General features: G+C 39.7%; 1 protein-coding gene across 1 annotated transcript in view; it reads right to left on the bottom strand.

Moving 5' to 3' along the window:
- Window positions 1-17,484, bottom strand: part of LOC116155790 (merozoite surface protein 9-like) — a 98,786-nt gene that overhangs the window by 80,900 nt on the left and 402 nt on the right. The gene's annotated exons all lie outside the window — the stretch shown is intronic.

Below are 17,484 nucleotides of genomic sequence, written 5' to 3' on the forward strand. Positions count from 1 at the left end.
ACCTATGGGATAATATAAAGCGTCCCAATCTTTGCATAATAGGGGTCCCAGAAGGAGAAGAAAGATCAAAGGGGATTGAAAAGGTTTTTGAAGAAATCATGACTGAAAACTTCCCAAACTTAAAGAAGGACTCAGATATCCAAGTACAGGAAGCTCAGAGGGTCCCAAACAGGAAGAACCCAAATAGACCCACACCAAGACATATCATAATCAAGATGGCCAGAGTCAAGGATAAAGAAATGATTCTAAAGGCAGCAAGAGAAAAGCAAAGAGTAAGTTACAAGGGAACCCCCAAAAGGCTCTCAGCTGATTTCTCTACACAAACACTACAGGCCAGAAGGGAGTGGCAAGATATATTCAAAGCCCTGAATGAAAAAAAAGATGCAGCCTAGGACCCTTTATCCAGCAAGGCTATCCTTGAGGATAGAAGGAGAAATAAAGAGTTTCACAGACAAAAAAAGCTGCAGGAGTTTAGCAACACTAAACCCATGCTAAAAGAAACATTGAAAGGGCTATTCTAAATAGAAAAGCAGCAGGATGCTACAGAAATGAGAAACACACAACTGGAAAGGTGATAACTCATGAATTACAAATAAAGTGAACATGAAATTATAAAAGAAGACATACAAACCACTGAGAGTGGGAGAGGGAGGCAGGGAAATATAGAATATTTTTTTCTTTTTTAAATTTTTTTTAACAGTAGGATGGGTTTGAGATCATGTTACTATCAGTTTAATAAAAACAGTTATAGTAATGGGTTGATAGATTTACAAAAAAGGGTAACCACAAGCCAAAAATTTACAAAGGAGTCACAAAAAGTAAATAAAATCCATGATAATACAAAGGAAAATTACCAAACCACAAAAGGAAGAAGAAAGGAACAAAGAGGATATACCAATTCAACTGCAAAGATAAGTTCAAAATGGCAATAAACACACATCTATCATTAATTACTGTAAATGTTAATGGACTAAATGCTCCAGTCAAAAGACACAGAGTGGCAGACTGGATAATAAAGCAAGAACCTTCAATATGCTGCATACAGGAGACCCACTTTAGGGAGAAGGACATATATAGATTGAGAGTGAAAGGATGGAAAAGGATATTCCATGCAAATGGAAAAGCCAAAAAAGCAGGTGTTGCAGTACTGATTTCAGACAAAATAGACTTTAAAACAAAGGCCATAAAGAAAGATAAAGAAGGACATTTTATAATGATTAAAGGAGTGATACAAGATGAGGATATTACACTCGTTAATATATATGCACCCAATATAGGAGCACCTAAGTACATACAAGAATTACTAACAGAGATAAAGGGGGATATTGATGGGAATACAATCATAGTTGGAGATTTTAACACTGCCTTAACATCACTAGACAGATCTTCCAGACAGAAAATAAACAAGGCAACAGAGAAATTAAATACTACAATAGAAAAACTAGATTTGGTGGATATTTTCAGAACATTACCCCCTCCAAAAATAGGATATACATTCTTTTCAAGTGCACATGGAACATTTTCCAGGATTGATCATGTACTTGGGCACAAAAGAAACCTGAACAATTTTAAGAAGATAGAAATTATCTCAAGCATCTTTACTGACCACAATGCCATGAAACTGGAAATCAACAACAGAGAAACAAAGGAGAAAAAAAGGAAAGCATGGAGATTAAACAATATGTTATTGAAAAAACAATGGATCAATGAGGAAATCAAAGCTAAAATTAAAAAATACCTTGAGACAAATGATAACGAAAGCACAACCACTCAAAACCTATGGGACACAGCAAAGGCAGTGCTAAGAGGGAAGTTTATAGCGATACAGGCCTTCCTCAAAAATGAAGAACAATCTCAAATAAACAATTTAACCCACCACCTGAATGAAATAGAAAAAGAAGAACAAAAAGCCCCAAAAAGCAGCAGAAGGAAGGAAATAACAAAGATCAGAGAGGAATTAAATACAATAGAGATTAACAAGACCATAGAAAAAATCAACCAAACCAAAAGCTGGTTTTTTGAAAAAGTAAATAAAATCGACAAACCTCTGGCCAAACTCACAAAGAAGAAAAAAGAGAGAGCACAAATTAGCAAAATAAGAAAGGAAAATGAAGAAATTACAACAAACAAAATAGAAATACAGAATATCATATGAGAATATTATGAAAAACTATATGGAACCAAACTGGATAACCTAGAGGAGATGGACAAGTTTCTGGAAACATACTGTCCACCGAAACTGAATCAAGAAGAATCTGAACACTTGAACAATCCGATCACTAGAAAGGAAATAGAAATAGCAATTAAAAACCTCCCTACAAATAAAAGTCCAGGACCGGACGGCTTCACTGGGGAATTCTACCAAACATACAAAGAAGAACTCATACCAGTCCTTCTCAAACTCTTCCAGATGATTGAAAAGGAGGGAATACTCCCAAACTCATTCTATGAAGCCACCATCACCCTGATACCAAAACCAGGCAAAGACACTACAAAAAAAGAGAATTATAGGCCAATATCACTGATGAACATAGACGCCAAAATCCTCCCTAAAATTTTAGCAAATAGAATCCAACAACACATAAAAAAGATTATACATCATGACCAAGTGGGGTTCATCCCAGGGACACAAGGCTGGTTCAACATACGCAAATCAATCAGTGTAGTACATCACATCAACAAGAGAAAGGACAGAAACCACATGATCATCTCAATCGATGCAGAAAAAGCATTTGATAAAATTCAACATCCATTTATGATAAAAACTCTCACCAAAGTGGGTATAGAGGGAACATATCTCAACATAATAAAAGCTATATATGACAAACCTACAGCCAGCATAGTACTCAACGGTGAAAAACTCAAAAGCTTCCCACTAAAATCTGGGACAAGACAAGGATGCCCACTATCACCACTCCTATTCAACATAGTCCTGGAAGTCCTAGCCACAGCAGTCAGGCAAGAGAAACAAATAAAAGGGATCCAAATTGGAAAAGAAGAGGTAAAAGTGTCATTATATGCTGATGACATGTTACTATATATAGAAAACCCTAAAAGGTCCACACAAAAGCTACTAGAGCTCATTGAAGAATTCAGCAAGGTAGCAGGTTACAAAATTAACGTTCAAAAATCAGTTGCATTTCTTTACACTAACGATAAGTCAACAGAAGAAGAAAGTAAAGAAACAATCCCCTTTAAAATAGCACCCAAAGTAATAAAATATCTGGGAATAAATCTAACCAAGGAGGTGAAAGAATTATACACAGAAAACTATAAACCACTGATGAAGGAAATTAAAGAAGACTTTAAAAAATGGAAAGATATTCCATGCTCTTGGATTGGAAGAATCAATATTGTTAAAATGGTCACACTGCCCAAGGCAATCTACAGATTTAATGCAATCCCTATCCAATTACCCAGGACATATTTCACAGAACTAGAACAAATCATAATAAAATTCATATGGAACCATCAAAGACCTAGAATTGCCAAAGCATTACTGAAGAGAAAGAAAGAGGCTGGAGGAATAACTCTCCCAGACTTCAGACAATACTATAGAGCTACAGTCATCAAGACAGCATGGTATTGGTACCAAAACAGACATATAGACCAATGGAACAGAATAGAGAGCCCAGAAATGAACCCCCAAACTTTTGGTCAACTCATCTTTGACAAAGGAGGCAAGAATATACATTGGAATAAAGACAGTCTCTTCAGCAAATGGTGTTGGGAAAACTGGACAGCAGCATGTAAAACAATGAAGCTAGAACACTCCCTTACACCATATACAAAAATCAACTCAAAATGGATTAAAGACTTAAACATAAGACAAGATACAATAAACCTCCTAGAGGAAAACATAGGCAAAACATTATCTGACATACATCTCAAAAATTTTCTCCTAGAAGAAATAAAAGCAAGAATAAACAAATGGGACCTAATGAAACTTACAAGCTTCTGCACAGCAAAGGAAACCAGAAATAAAACAAGAAGAAAACCTACGGAATGGGAGAAAATTTTTGCAAGTGAAACCGACAAAGGCTTGATCTCCAGAATATATAAGCAACTCATACGACTCAATAAGAAAAAAATAAACAACCCAATCCAAAAATGGGCAGAAGACCTAAACAAGCAATTCTCCAAGGAAGACATACAAATGATCAAAAAGCACATGAAAAAATGCTCAGTATCACTAATTATCAGAGAAATGCAAATCAAAACTACAATGAGGTATCACCTCATACCAGTCAGAATGGCTGTCATTCAAAAATCCACAAATGACAAATGCTGGAGAGGCTGTGGAGAAAGGGGAACCTTCCTACACTGCTGGTGGGAATGCAGTTTGGTGCAGCCACTATGGAAAACAGTGTGGAAATTCCTCAAAAGACTAGGAATAGACTTACCATATGACCCAGGAATCCCACTCCTGGGCTTGTATCCAGAAGGAAATCTACTTCAGGATGACACCTGCACCCCAATGTTCATAGCAGCACTATTTACAATAGCCAAAACATGGAAACAGCCTAAATGTCCATCAACAGGTGACTGGATAAAGAAGAAGTGGTATATTTATACAATGGAATACTACTCAGCCATAAAAACTGACAACATAATGCCATTTGCAGCAACATGGATGCTCCTGGAGAATGTCATTCTAAGTGAAGTAAGCCAGAAAGAGAAAGAAAAATACCATATGAGATCGCTCATATGTGGAATCTAAAAAACAAAAACAAAAACAAACAAACAAACAAAAACAAAGCGTAAATAAAGGACAGAAATAGACTCACAGACAGAGAATACAGAGTTGTGGTTACTAGGGGGGTGGAGGGTGGGAAGGGATAGACTGGGATTTCAAAATTGTAGAATAGACTACACTGTATAGCACAGGGAAATATACACAAAATTTTATGATAACTCACAGAGAAAAAAATGTGACAATGAGTGTGTATATGTCCATGAATAACTGAAAAATTGTGCTGAACACTGGAATTTGACACAACATTGTAAAATGATTATAAATCAATAAAAAATGTTAAAAAAAAAAACAAAAAAACAAAAAAACAATGCCAGTATAGACACTAGTAACCACTGATTGCTTTAGAGAATATAGTTAATTTACTGAAACCTGCTGAAGTGTAACCAAGATGGCAATTTTGAGAGTGCAGGTATTTCTCTCATGATGCCCTCATTCTGTTCCTGAAAAATGTTAAAACTGGTATTCATATAAGGAAACCTGAGCTGCAATTGGAAATTCAAATTCCTACCTAGTCACAGTTTTGGATCTGAGGTTTAACAACAAAATTTCCTCAAGTGATCATGTGAAACAATAAGTGTGTGTAAGATATGAGAAATATAAAATAGGACTGGACAGTTTCTGAAAACACTCAGAAAGCATTTTCTTAAAATGTACAAAGCCAGAGTGTGAGACTGCCTCACTGAAACTGCAATATCCCTGTTGATCCAATTTTAAAGTCCAGGAGTTAAAGAGGAGATCTCTGTATTTTGATCTTTGGCTTGGTCACTTGCATTAGAATGGAAAGAAAGCCCAAGAAGTTGGTGGCAACATCATCATAATCAAGGAACCTACAGAGATTGTGCTGGCCAATTGTGTCTTGTGCTTGCACTAAACTCAGTTTAAAGTGGGCATTTATTTAATATTGTAAATACTCAGTATAGCATCTGCATAAGAAATTAGCAAGTGGAAAATGCTGAAATATTTTTATTTTTGCCTTTAATATCAAAATCTTAAAATGTCACCATTGCACTTTAAAATTATAAAATTGTACTAATGCACCATAGTATTTGAATACATTTAGATTTATTGCCATATCTCAAATGTTCATTCTATGCTGGTGATATTTTGCTTCAGTCTTGACTTTAGCTGGATAGAAACTTTAACCCTTGCCCATCCAGTATTTGGCCAATGTGGTTTAACTGTACTTTTAAACATTTTTTGCTGAAGGATTATAACCATTTTAGAAGGGAATTACAATATAGGAAGTTAAAGGTTAAAGTTATGGCTAACATGGACTATCTTAGAGACAGAGTCTTCAAGAGAATTTTCCCCTGTTCTAACTTGACATTTTTGTCTTCAGTTTGGAAAACACCTCTTAAACTAGCCTTTCTGCAAGGCCTTTGGTCTGAAACTCTGACCTCCTCTGTAATAAGAAATCTCCTCTCTGGAAGATCCCTGTAGGATCTGTGCAATGGCCCAAGCATGGGCTATACAATCTCAAGAAACATTCAACACTTATGATGTCTGATCCTGAGTTCACAGTTACCGGGGTGAGAGGGGAGTAGAAATGGTATAAGAAAAATGAACCCCTAAGCCCATCCCATAAGCCAGAGAAATACATTTATTTTAATTCAAGTATCCCATTCAATATTCCCATCAGTAGGAGCTATAGGCCTATTGATTCTTTACTATTGATCTATTAAAACAATAACTTTTTTAAATAATAACTTTTCTTGCAAGGACAAACATTAGTTTTTTAGAGACAGTGAAATGTTAGCTCACAGTAACCAAATTTACTCCCTTAATAAGATACCTTTCTTGTCTTTGAAACCAATGTGTCCTCACTGAAAGTTTATTTCCTATTCTTCCCATAGCCCTGAAGAATCATAAAAGAGGTAGACAAGACTTTAATATCACTTTTATTGTGTCCTAGGGACTCACTCTATTCTCTTCTGTTCTTTTATGTCAGAGCCTTCCTTTGAAAGAAAGGTAGGGAATGTTGGTAATTATCAGAATGCTCTACCACTGATTTAGCATACATGGCTAAGTACTTGCACAGTCATTTATTAGACTGCATAGTATAGAGGCATGCAGGGTGAAAAAAAGTTAGGAAAAATAAAAAATGAAAATTCATACATCTCTTGGTAGTTCAGATATTTTTATCCTTTTTGTAGGTTTCCTCGTGTAGGGGGGAGGACTGCAACTTGATAATTCCCTTTTAGAACTGAGATGATCACATTGGGGATAACCTACTGAAGCAGATTTCTGTGGACTATGAGCACCCAGAGAGTCCCCAAATAATTAAATGAATAGCAAAGATGCCTAATGAAGGAGGAGAAGGATTACAAAAGGTGAAATTCCAAATGCTTTCTCTGGTCAACTAGAGGGAATAGGCAACCAGCCAGAGTAGGCAGCTCTTCTATGGAGTCGTGGGAGCTCAATTTTCTTAGTTCTCCAGCCTCAGCTACAAAAATATTTTTGTGCTCCAGGAGGATTAGGTTGTCTGGAGATAGCCCTATTTGTTTCCAGATGTTTCATTCACTTATATGTTCAACAAATTATTACTGAGTTTAATGTCTGGGAGTATAGTACATAACAAAACACTTTAAGTCTGGCCAATATCAAACTAAAAAACAAAAAACATTTAGTAGAAAACATTCTACTAAAAAACAAAAAACAAACTCAAGAAAAACCAATAGTAATTCAGATTATAAATGCTGTGGAAAAAATTGAAGCAGAGTAGAAAGAAAGGGAGAGCTGGGTGGAGCAAATGCATTGTCATTTTAAATAGAATGATATTGGAGAAGAGACTCAAGGAAGTAAGTGGACAAGGTATGTAGGTATCTGGGATAAAAAAGTTTCAGGCAGAGGAAATAGCATGTTATGGACTGCATAGCTTTTTTGTCTTTGTTTTTTAAATGTCCTGTAATGTGCAATTTTATTTCATATTATACAATGTTTACATATTGTTATAACTCTTAAGAACATGATTTTTTTCTTTGCCAGTTGTATGCAGTGCTTAAATCTTTCCTTTTAAGCTGGAGAAAGAGTGGAAATCCACATTGAATACTATCCTGAGAGTTATAATGAGCCGCAAGTGTGCCAATTAGAAGGAAATAAAAATCTTAAAAGAGCACTGTGGCTTACAAACCCTTCACTTTAGTGAATTCAAGCATACAGGATCCATAGTCTCATGTTGTTGTAAAATTCAGTGAACTAAATTAGTGTTGGGCAGAATTCTAAATTGTACAATATTGAATGAAAGACCATAGTGGGACCTTTTGTTTACAGTAGCACCAGTCCACACCTGATTGTGTTTCCAACATTAATCTTCCAGTTGAATAAATCATTTACACTTTGAGTTCCAACAAAATTCGTATGTTGAAACCCTAATCCTCGATGTGATAGTATTTGGAAGTGGAGCCTTCGAAAGGTAATTAGAATCAAATGAGGTTATGAGTGGGACCCCCATGATGGGATTAGCAACTTTATAAGAAGAGATAAAGACCAAAGCCCTCTTTTTTCCTGCCGTGTAAGGATACAGCAAGAAGGCCACCATCTGCAACCTAACCTGCACCTTACTGCACCTTGATCTTGGACCTCTCAGCCTCCAGAACTGTGGGAAACAAACATTTGTTTCTTAAGCCACCTGTTCTATGTTATTCTGTTCTAGCAGCCTGAACTGACTAAAACACCAGAAGAACCAACACAAGACTTAGGCAAGCGTGAGGTATTAAACTGACACTAAAAAGGCAGTGTGACTGGAGAGGAGGGAGGAGAAGAAGTTAGAAGAAGATGAAAAATTAGAGAAATAATGAGGCATAAGAATCTTGTGTAGGCCATTGTACAGACTTTGTCCTTTAAGCTATTATAAGGTTTAGGGCGGAGTAGTAATCTTATTTATGTTTTACTTTTGTGGAAAGTCTCTATCTCATTTCTATAAAGTGTAATTTATCTGATATAGCTGCTGCAAACTTCTTGCTTGCTACAGATTGGGGAAATGTCCAGGGGAGGCCCGACACAGCGTGTGCTGACCCAACTTTAGCCAATAAAGCCTTATAAAGCCCATCAGTGTGCACATTGCATGGAGAAAGGCCACTGGAAGGAGGAATGCCCCCAAATGTCTCCGAAGGAGACTAAGTGGGCTGCCACGTCCTGGTCCATCCTTTCTGGTTGCACACATAAAAGAAGAGGACTGAAGGGCCCCAGGGGTTCCTCAGAGCACCCTGGAAATTACTCCTGAGGAGCCTTGGCTGCCCCTGACCACAGCAGGTAAAAAGGTTGACATTTTAGTCAACACAGGGGCCACCTACTCAGTCTTGAACACCCAACGAGGCAGAACAACCAAAGATAAATGTAAGATAACGGGAGTGGAACAAAAGGCACAGGAGTACAATTTTGTATAGCCCCTTGAGTGTGATTTGGAAGGAAAAAATTTATCTCACTCTTTCTTATATGTCCCAGAATGCCCAATTCCTCTAATAGGAAGAGATTTACTTATAAATTGGGAGCTACAATTTATCTCAGAGACAAAAACCTTACCACTGAAATACCTAAGACACGCTTCCATTCTGTAGCCCTAGTACCTCCACTCTCTGCCAGGAATAATGGCCTGATTAACCTTTAGGGGATTAATCCCGCAATGTGGGCAAGTAACACCATGGGCAGAGGCAGGAGGTCACCACCAGGCAAGCTGTGACCTGGCTACAATCATCCAAATAAAAAGCAATACCCTTTTAAAAAATAAAAAGCAAGGAAACCCTAGCAGCATTGATCCTATGACGGAAAGCCCACCCAAACAAGGGTTTCTTAGACACAGTCAGTCCCCTTGCAACACTCCTATTTGGCCCATAAAAAAACTAAATGGAAATATCAGCTAGTTCTGGATCCCTGATCAGTAAATGAAGCTACTGAGGAGAGTCACACAGTGGTGCCCAACCATTACACCTTACTTTTCACCCTAAGCCCTGAAAGGATCTGGTATTCATTGTTAGATTTAAAAGACACCTTCTTTTGTGTGCCTGTAGGCCAGGGAATCTCGATACAATTTTGCATTTGAATGGCAGGATTCCACCAGCAGGAGAAAACAATAGTTGTGCTGGATAGTTCTGTCCCAGGGATTTAAAACCCATTTTGGAAAGGTTAGCTGAGGATCTTGGTGACCTTGAGTTAGAACAGGGAACTATACTTCAATATGCAGATTACATTCTAATCACCAGCCCCACCGAAGAGCTTCCCAATCATAATGTTACGGAAATGACAGGCCAGCCAAGAAACAAGCACCACTCAGAGGGCTGGAGTACTCAGATGTATTATGCCAGCGGGCTCAGAGGGGCTTCTGCTCCGAAGCTCTCCAAGACGTGGTGCATGAGGTTTTATAGGGTAAAGTACAAGCTTGGGGTATTCGGCCAATAGGCATGGAACAGCTTTAGCAGCAGCATTATCACAAAAGTGGAGGCAGGGGGGCAGCAAACCAACATCCCAAAGCCAGAAATATCTCTTTGAAAATCCAACTGGCTAGCAAAAAAAAAACATGAACAGCAAACCAACACTAATTAACTTTACGAGTTAGTCCAGCAGAACTCAGATCAGTATTCCTGATACTTAGATTTGTGAGTTATCCTGCCAGCCCAGCCCAGCTTTTCCTTCACATTCCTAGACTTGTGAGTTATCTTGTTAGCCCAGCCTGGCTTTTCCTTCACAATAATACAGTTAATGCCTTAAATTATCTGGCTGAGAGAGGATATAAAGCTTCAAAGGAAAAAGCCCAGGTCTCCCTCCAGCGGGTAGAATATTTAGGATATAAAATAGAAAAGGGGCACAAGTTACTATCTAAGGAGAGGAAAGAATTTGTGAAATAAAAAATATATATTTTATGGTAAGACAAGAAAAATTTAAACATAAAAAATTCTTCTCTGCCCTTTGGCCTCCTCTCCCCCCACTGTGCTTGTGTATCTGCATCAGCCAAACCTCCCCCATGGGCAGGAATACCTGCTCAACCATAAAAAGCAGCATTCTCCTAGCATCAACAAGACCTCTCCTTAAAAGATATTCCTTCTTGATCTTGTAAGGGGTCACATGACCCACCAGGATGACGCTTACATTCTGGATTACATAAACTGTCAATAATACATAATTTGATGTACAGCCTTCAGTGTCAAAAAACTTATAAAACTGTGATTTTGAAGGAGGATTAATAAAATGGCCACACTTAGGCTAACAGATTGCTTATTTTTATGCTTGCCCTTAAAACGGTCAACTGACCTGACTGACTGGTTGCTACTCACAGTTCCAGGCCCATTGTTAAAATTAAAGCTATTAACCTTACTGTTTCTACTTTATTCCAGAAATCAAAAGCTATAGTCATGCTTGGTCTCTGACCTTATCTCCAGGGAGAAGGTCACAGGACTTTAACCTTACAAAATAGCCTGAATAACCAAGACCACACCTTGAGTGCTTATGAGATAATGAGATCTAACCGCTGGCCTCTATAGAATTGGTCGCCTGGAGGCATCAATGATGCCATTCTAAGTCTTCCAATGAGAAAAGATTCTGTTGATTGTAATCAATGCTTTATTGTTTGGGCTATGGCTATATAACCACCCCACCCCATCCCCAAGGTGCGTTCACTGTTTTGAAGGCACTAGCCTGCTGTGAGTCCTCTTTGCCTGGTAAAGCAATAAAATTGCCTCTTTTCTTTTAAGCTCCAAGAGCTTATCTCTGGGTTATTTGGCTTGTCAGGGACGGGGGCTGATCTCTTGGCAATAACTTGATTTATAACCAGCAGAACAGTTCTCAGAATTTTCTGAGATTCTCTTCCTGGGTTATAATCCTCAAAGTTGTCTCCAATAAAATTTTCCATTTCTTTGTTAGATGAACTGATTAATTTTCTGTCAACAAAAGGATCTGCCAGATGGCACTCCCTAATAGGAGAAAACAGATCTGGGCTTTCCTGGGGATGGCCAGTTTCTGCTGGATATGGATCCCAATTTTGGCTTAATTGCTAAGCCGTTGTATGAACAATTAAAAGGGAAGGACCTTGACCCTTTTGAGTGGAACTCCAACTGTGACTGGGCGTTCCTGGAATCCATCTCATGAGAGCCCCTGCATCTGCTCCACCCTACATTAGGTGCCCCTTCTGTCTACATGTATATGACAGAGGAGGAACTGCCCTGGGGTGTTTACACAAAAATTGGGACATTTGACTCAGGTTGTATCTTATTTTTCTAAACGATTGGATCAAACTGCTAAAGAATGGCCTCTATGTTTATGGGCTGTAACTGCTACTTCCCAGATCCTCAAAGAAACTAACAAATTAGTCCCTTTGGACAGCCCCTGATTATCTGGACTCCCACCACCCCCAGTTTTAAAAAAGGAAAGGAGGGAAGATTGGTTATCCTCTGGTCAAACCCTCCAAGTCCAAGCTATACTTCTAGACAACCCGTTTGTGACTCTGAGGCCCTGTAATGTCCTTAACCCTAACTCCTTGTTAACACAGACAGGTCCAAAATTAATTCATGACTGGGAGGAGGTTATGGAACAAGTATACTCCAGCAGGCCTGACCTAAAAATCTCCCCTGTAAGGAATGCAGAATGGAATGGTTCACTGATGAGAGTAGTTTTGTGAAAGAGGGGAAATGAAAGGCAGGATGTGCAGTGGTTTTATCAGTGAAGCTCTGTCCTCTGGCTGTTCTGCCCAGAAGACTGAACTAATTGTCCAAATCAGAGCACTAGAACTGGGGAAAGGGAAAGCTGTCAATATCTACTCTAAATAAGCCTATTTAATCCTACACACCCACAGGGTTATGTGGAAGGAAAGAGGAATGGTGACCTCAGGAAATAAACAGATTAAGAATGGGAGCGGGCTGCAGATTATGTGATTGCTGGAGGCTATACTCCTGACAAAGGAGGTAGTGGTTATTCACTGTAGATGCCATTAAAAGGGAGAAGCAAAAAAAAAAAAAAAAAAAAAAAGAGAGAGAGAGAGAGAGAGAAAATAACAGAGCAGATATTATAACAGAGCTAAACAAGTAGCAAAGGCTCGGGACAGACTTCAAATGCCATTTCTACTGGCTCCCCCAGACCTAACTCCTCACTCCCATATATATACTAGATGAAGGGAAAAAGGCTTTGAGATGGAGCCAGAAAACCAGATGTGGTTGGTTAAAAGTCATGGGAAGCAGTTCTTCCCCTTGGCCATTGCACTCCAAGCCATCCGGGAACATCCGATGCACACATTATAGGCAGGAGGCTCTATAAAAAAGGGTTATCAAATCCATGACTACTCCCAGTTTCTGAAGTCTCCTTAAATAGGTGGTTGGAACTTGCCCTTACTGCCTCCAGAATAACCCCAACACTCACCCCTCCAAGGTCAAAGAGTGACCCCCACTCAATATAGAGGCACATAGCCAGGTCAAGACTGTCAAGCTGAACTTACAGTAATGCCTCTTGGGCACAAGGAGATTTTAGATATTTGCTGGGTTTGCCTGGCACTTTCTCCAGCTGGATGGAGGCATTTCCCACTGGAACTGAGACTGCTTTGGAAGTCTCTAAGGCCCTGCGCAAGGAAATCATCCCTTGGGTTTGGGCTCCCTACATCCATTCAAAGTGACAATGGGCCTGTCTTTGTTTCCCAAGTTACTAACGGAGTCTCTAGAGCCCTGGGAATTAAATGGCATTCACACTCTGCTTAGAGAGCACAGTCTTCCGGAAAAGTTAGGAATAACAAGTCAAATGCTCAAAAGAAACTTAGCCAAACTATGTCAAGAGACTCATCAATTCTGGATCTCTCATTTACTAATGCATTTTTGAGAACACAAATAGCCCTTAAAGGAAAGTTCAGGCTAAGTCCATATGAGCTCACGTACAGGAGACCCGTTCCTGAAGGACCTAGCTACAAAGCCAACCTTAGGAACAATATGGACTGACTGAAATACGCCTTACAAATAGGGGAAATAGTCAAAGCTTTACATGCCTTCAGAATCAGAAATGCCTTCTCCTTCTGACACGGTTCTACTATCTTTCTCCCCTAGGGATTGGGTTTATTTGAGAACCTGGATGGCTGGAAATCCATAAGACCAGTTAAACCAAGTGGACAGGACCTTATCTAGTAACCTTGATTACTCATTCTGCCTTAAAATTGCAGGGCATAATTTGTGGGTCCACAATACCAGAGTGAAGACAGCATCTATGCCTGAGGAAGGAGTTACTGAGCCACCCACTCAACACACCTGTGAACCTGTCACAGACCTTAGGTTACTTCTCAAAAGGCCAAATTTACCAATAGATAAGTAATATGGTGGACAGGCTTAGTAGCTGGCCTTGTCATACAAATATAAAACACTCATTCTAAAGTGCCATTGCTCTAACCAGTCTTGCTGCCATTGCCCCTATCAACAGCCCCTACCTAAGGGAGGAACTTACAATAGCACCCTGGGGCTTCCCCGGACTCTGATTAATGCTTCTTCCATTACTCCACAACTTAAGTGCCCCAGGATTGACTCCTGTGGAAATCTCATCCACTGGAGCCCTCTAGACCTACTTGATGAATACATACACAGGGCCAGATGGAAGATGTACTTATTGGCGAGGGAAGATGCTAGTTGTCTGGCATGTAGTATATGATCCTCCTAAGGCCTGAGGATACTAGTCAAGAATCCCCCAGTGACCCCCGCTATTCATGTGGGCCCCTCTCCCCACACAGCAAGGGAACCCTCTCTTGGGCTAGCCTCTTACAAACGTGGTTCAATTCCTCAGAAGTGCACTGGGCATGCACTCCCCCTAGTAACTCTTCCTTTGTGGCCCAAGAATAAACCAATTGCCTCCTCAGAACAACCCCAATTCCTCCTTCCCTTATCCAGGATGGGTTCCAGCCTATTCTTGTTTAGATAATGCCTGATATTTCAGACAATGCACTCTGGACCGGCTAAGTTCTCCGAACCTAGGTATTACCATTCATACATAATGTCACTCAGCCCAGAGATAAAAGGGAAGTAGGACTCCCTCTGGCAGGAAGAGGGGTTACTCTCAGACTAGTGGCTCCCTGGGGAGGTTTCCCATACCATGAAACCACTTTACAAAATCTCAAATGTGGGGATGACTTCCAAGGACTCCAGGCTTCTATGAATTCCCTAGAAAATGTTGTTCTTGACAATAGCCTAGCCATTGACTATCTCCTAGCTGAGCAAGGGGAGTTTGCAGTGATTAATAAAATCTGCTGTACATATGTCAATAACTCTGCTAAAATTGAAGTAAACATAAAAAAGATACATGAACAAATTCAATGGTTACATAGATATAACACACAAGGTCCAGATCCAAGCTTTATCTGGAATATGATAAAACAGAGCCACCCTGCTTAACCTGGTTTCTTCCATTTCTTGGCCCACTAACTGCAATTATCCTCCTGACTGCCTTGTCAGCTTCATTAATAAACAGCCTGAAGCCATCAAACTTCAGATGATACTACCACAAGGGTACGAGCAACTGGGACTTCAGTCTGGCAACAATCAGACTTATTTTAGACTAGTCAGGGGAGAGTTCTGCAATTCTAATCTAAGGAAAACTACACCCATGTTCAGTAGGAAGGAGCTTTAGAAGAGAAACCTTTGCCCTTCAGCACCCCTCAAGAATGAGGAGCAGTAAGAAGGAAAGGGGTGATTTTATTGCCAGAGTTGGGCCAGGTCCTTGCTCAAAACTCACCAACCCCCATTTTTAGCAATAAGTTAACATAAATCTTTAAGTCACTGGGTCCAGAGATAAGAAAGAAAGCTACAGGGAGAGACAAACAAAACAAACAAACAAACAAACAAACAAACAGGTGGAACCAGCTGGGACAAAGATGGTGACAAATCTGGCCTCCAACAGACCCTGAGTCTCATTATATATGGATTTTACTACATTAGAGTATTAAATATCAGATCTACTGGCAGCCATGTCCTGACATTAAGGACCAGAAAACGGTAAAAAGAGGGTGGCACCCCACTCCCTTGAAAAGCCCTGCACCTTCCCGGGTAGACTAATGCATATACCTCCCTGTCATGAGCCTTGCTCCTCCTCCCTTTGTCTTTAGTCTTTAAAATCAAATCCCTCTCACCACGTGGGGAAGAATTTGATCTGTGAACTAAGTTCACGTTTCTTCATTCTTTGGCCACTGAGTAAAGCTAGTGCTGCATCAACGTCAGCTCTGGTTTAGTTAAGTGGCTGCTTTGAACCCCAATAGAAAAAGTAACTTTCCCTGAAGAGAGAGAGAGCATCAGCCAGGCCAGGGCCTGAGCTGATACAACTTAATTCAGTAACTAGAGCTCTTGTCTTGGCTTGCAGATGGTGGCTGCCTTCTTGTTTGTGATATCCTTCCACAGTGGGGGAGGAGGTAAGAGACAGAGAACAAATTCCCTGGTATCTTCTTATAGGGACACAAATCCTGTCATGGGGGCTCTGCCTCATAATCTAATTACCTCCAGTTGTGACTTTTTTAAATTAATGTTTCTTAAGTAGAACCTTAGGGTGTTGGATAGTGGGCCAGGGTTTAACAAAAGACCACAAGGGAATTGAAATAGAGAAGTTTATGACTCACAGGTCCTGGAGGGGCCATGTGGGAAGGTCAAGGCAGGGTGCAGGCAGAGAGAGAGCACAGCAGGACCTGGGGCACATGCCTTTATTAGTGTTCACAGGCAGAATACTTTGGGGTTCCCAGGCTAAGGCCAGATTGGTCAATTCAAACAAAAAAGAGTGGGGTTTTGGTAAACTTCTTGGGAGTGCACAGTGTGCACAGAGAGGGAAGGTCCTGGGAGGTGGAGGGGAATGCTCAAAACAGTGGTGGTCTGTAGAATCATACCAGAAATTTACATTTACCTGTGACTCTGTGGACTGTTATCTAGAGCATGAGCTCACAAGAGGGGCTGGTGTCAGTTCAAAGCCACACTAAATGGATGCTGAGGCAGCAAGATTATGAAGTAGTTCAGCTAAACTCTGAACACTTCCCAAAGGCCTCATCTCCAAACACCATCACATTGGGGTTACGGCTTCAACAGGTGAACTTTTAGGGGAGCACAGTTCAGTTCATAGTAAGTGCTTACTATGTGAAATTGATACTGTTAAAAACAAAATTCATCTGAGTAAATTTTAAAGATCTTATTGGTTTTATTCAAGGATTCATTAATTGGGAACAATCCAATCTAGCAGATAGAAAGGAGCTCCAAGGAGCTGTACGAAATGAAAAACTTTTATAGAAAGAATGGAGCAGGAACAAGGAAGTTACAGAGGCAAAAAGGCAAATTGGATATTGCAAGGGAACATGCATTAGAGGGGATGTCAGGGTTCTATCAGGCAGATTGCTTTACTAATGCTGATCAGGTGATTCCTGACGGACTCGTTTAAGATTCCATTGCAGAATCAAAACTATAATTAAGTCAAGGTTTGGTGATGTGGCACTCAGTGTTATGCAACTCTATTTGGGACCTATTGTCTTATTTCTAACAATAAAGACCAAATACTATGTTTTTCATTGACTTTTTTGGAGACAAAAAAGAGATTTATCTATTTTTCTCATTCTGAAACATTCAGGGATGCCTGATGGACAAAAAGGAAAAAAAGTTCAAGTATACCTAACCAAACTGTTTACTGTAGAGAATGTTCCTAATCCTGATCTAATCACCATAGCAAAAGTCAGTGGTGTTCTTAAATCTTGGAAAAAATGAGAGAAAAAAAGAGAAATCTACTGACTATTGGTTACCTAATTTCTCTTCTGT

The sequence above is a fragment of the Camelus dromedarius genome, chromosome 8, assembly GCF_036321535.1.
Source record: "Camelus dromedarius isolate mCamDro1 chromosome 8, mCamDro1.pat, whole genome shotgun sequence".
NCBI lineage: Eukaryota > Metazoa > Chordata > Mammalia > Artiodactyla > Camelidae > Camelus > Camelus dromedarius.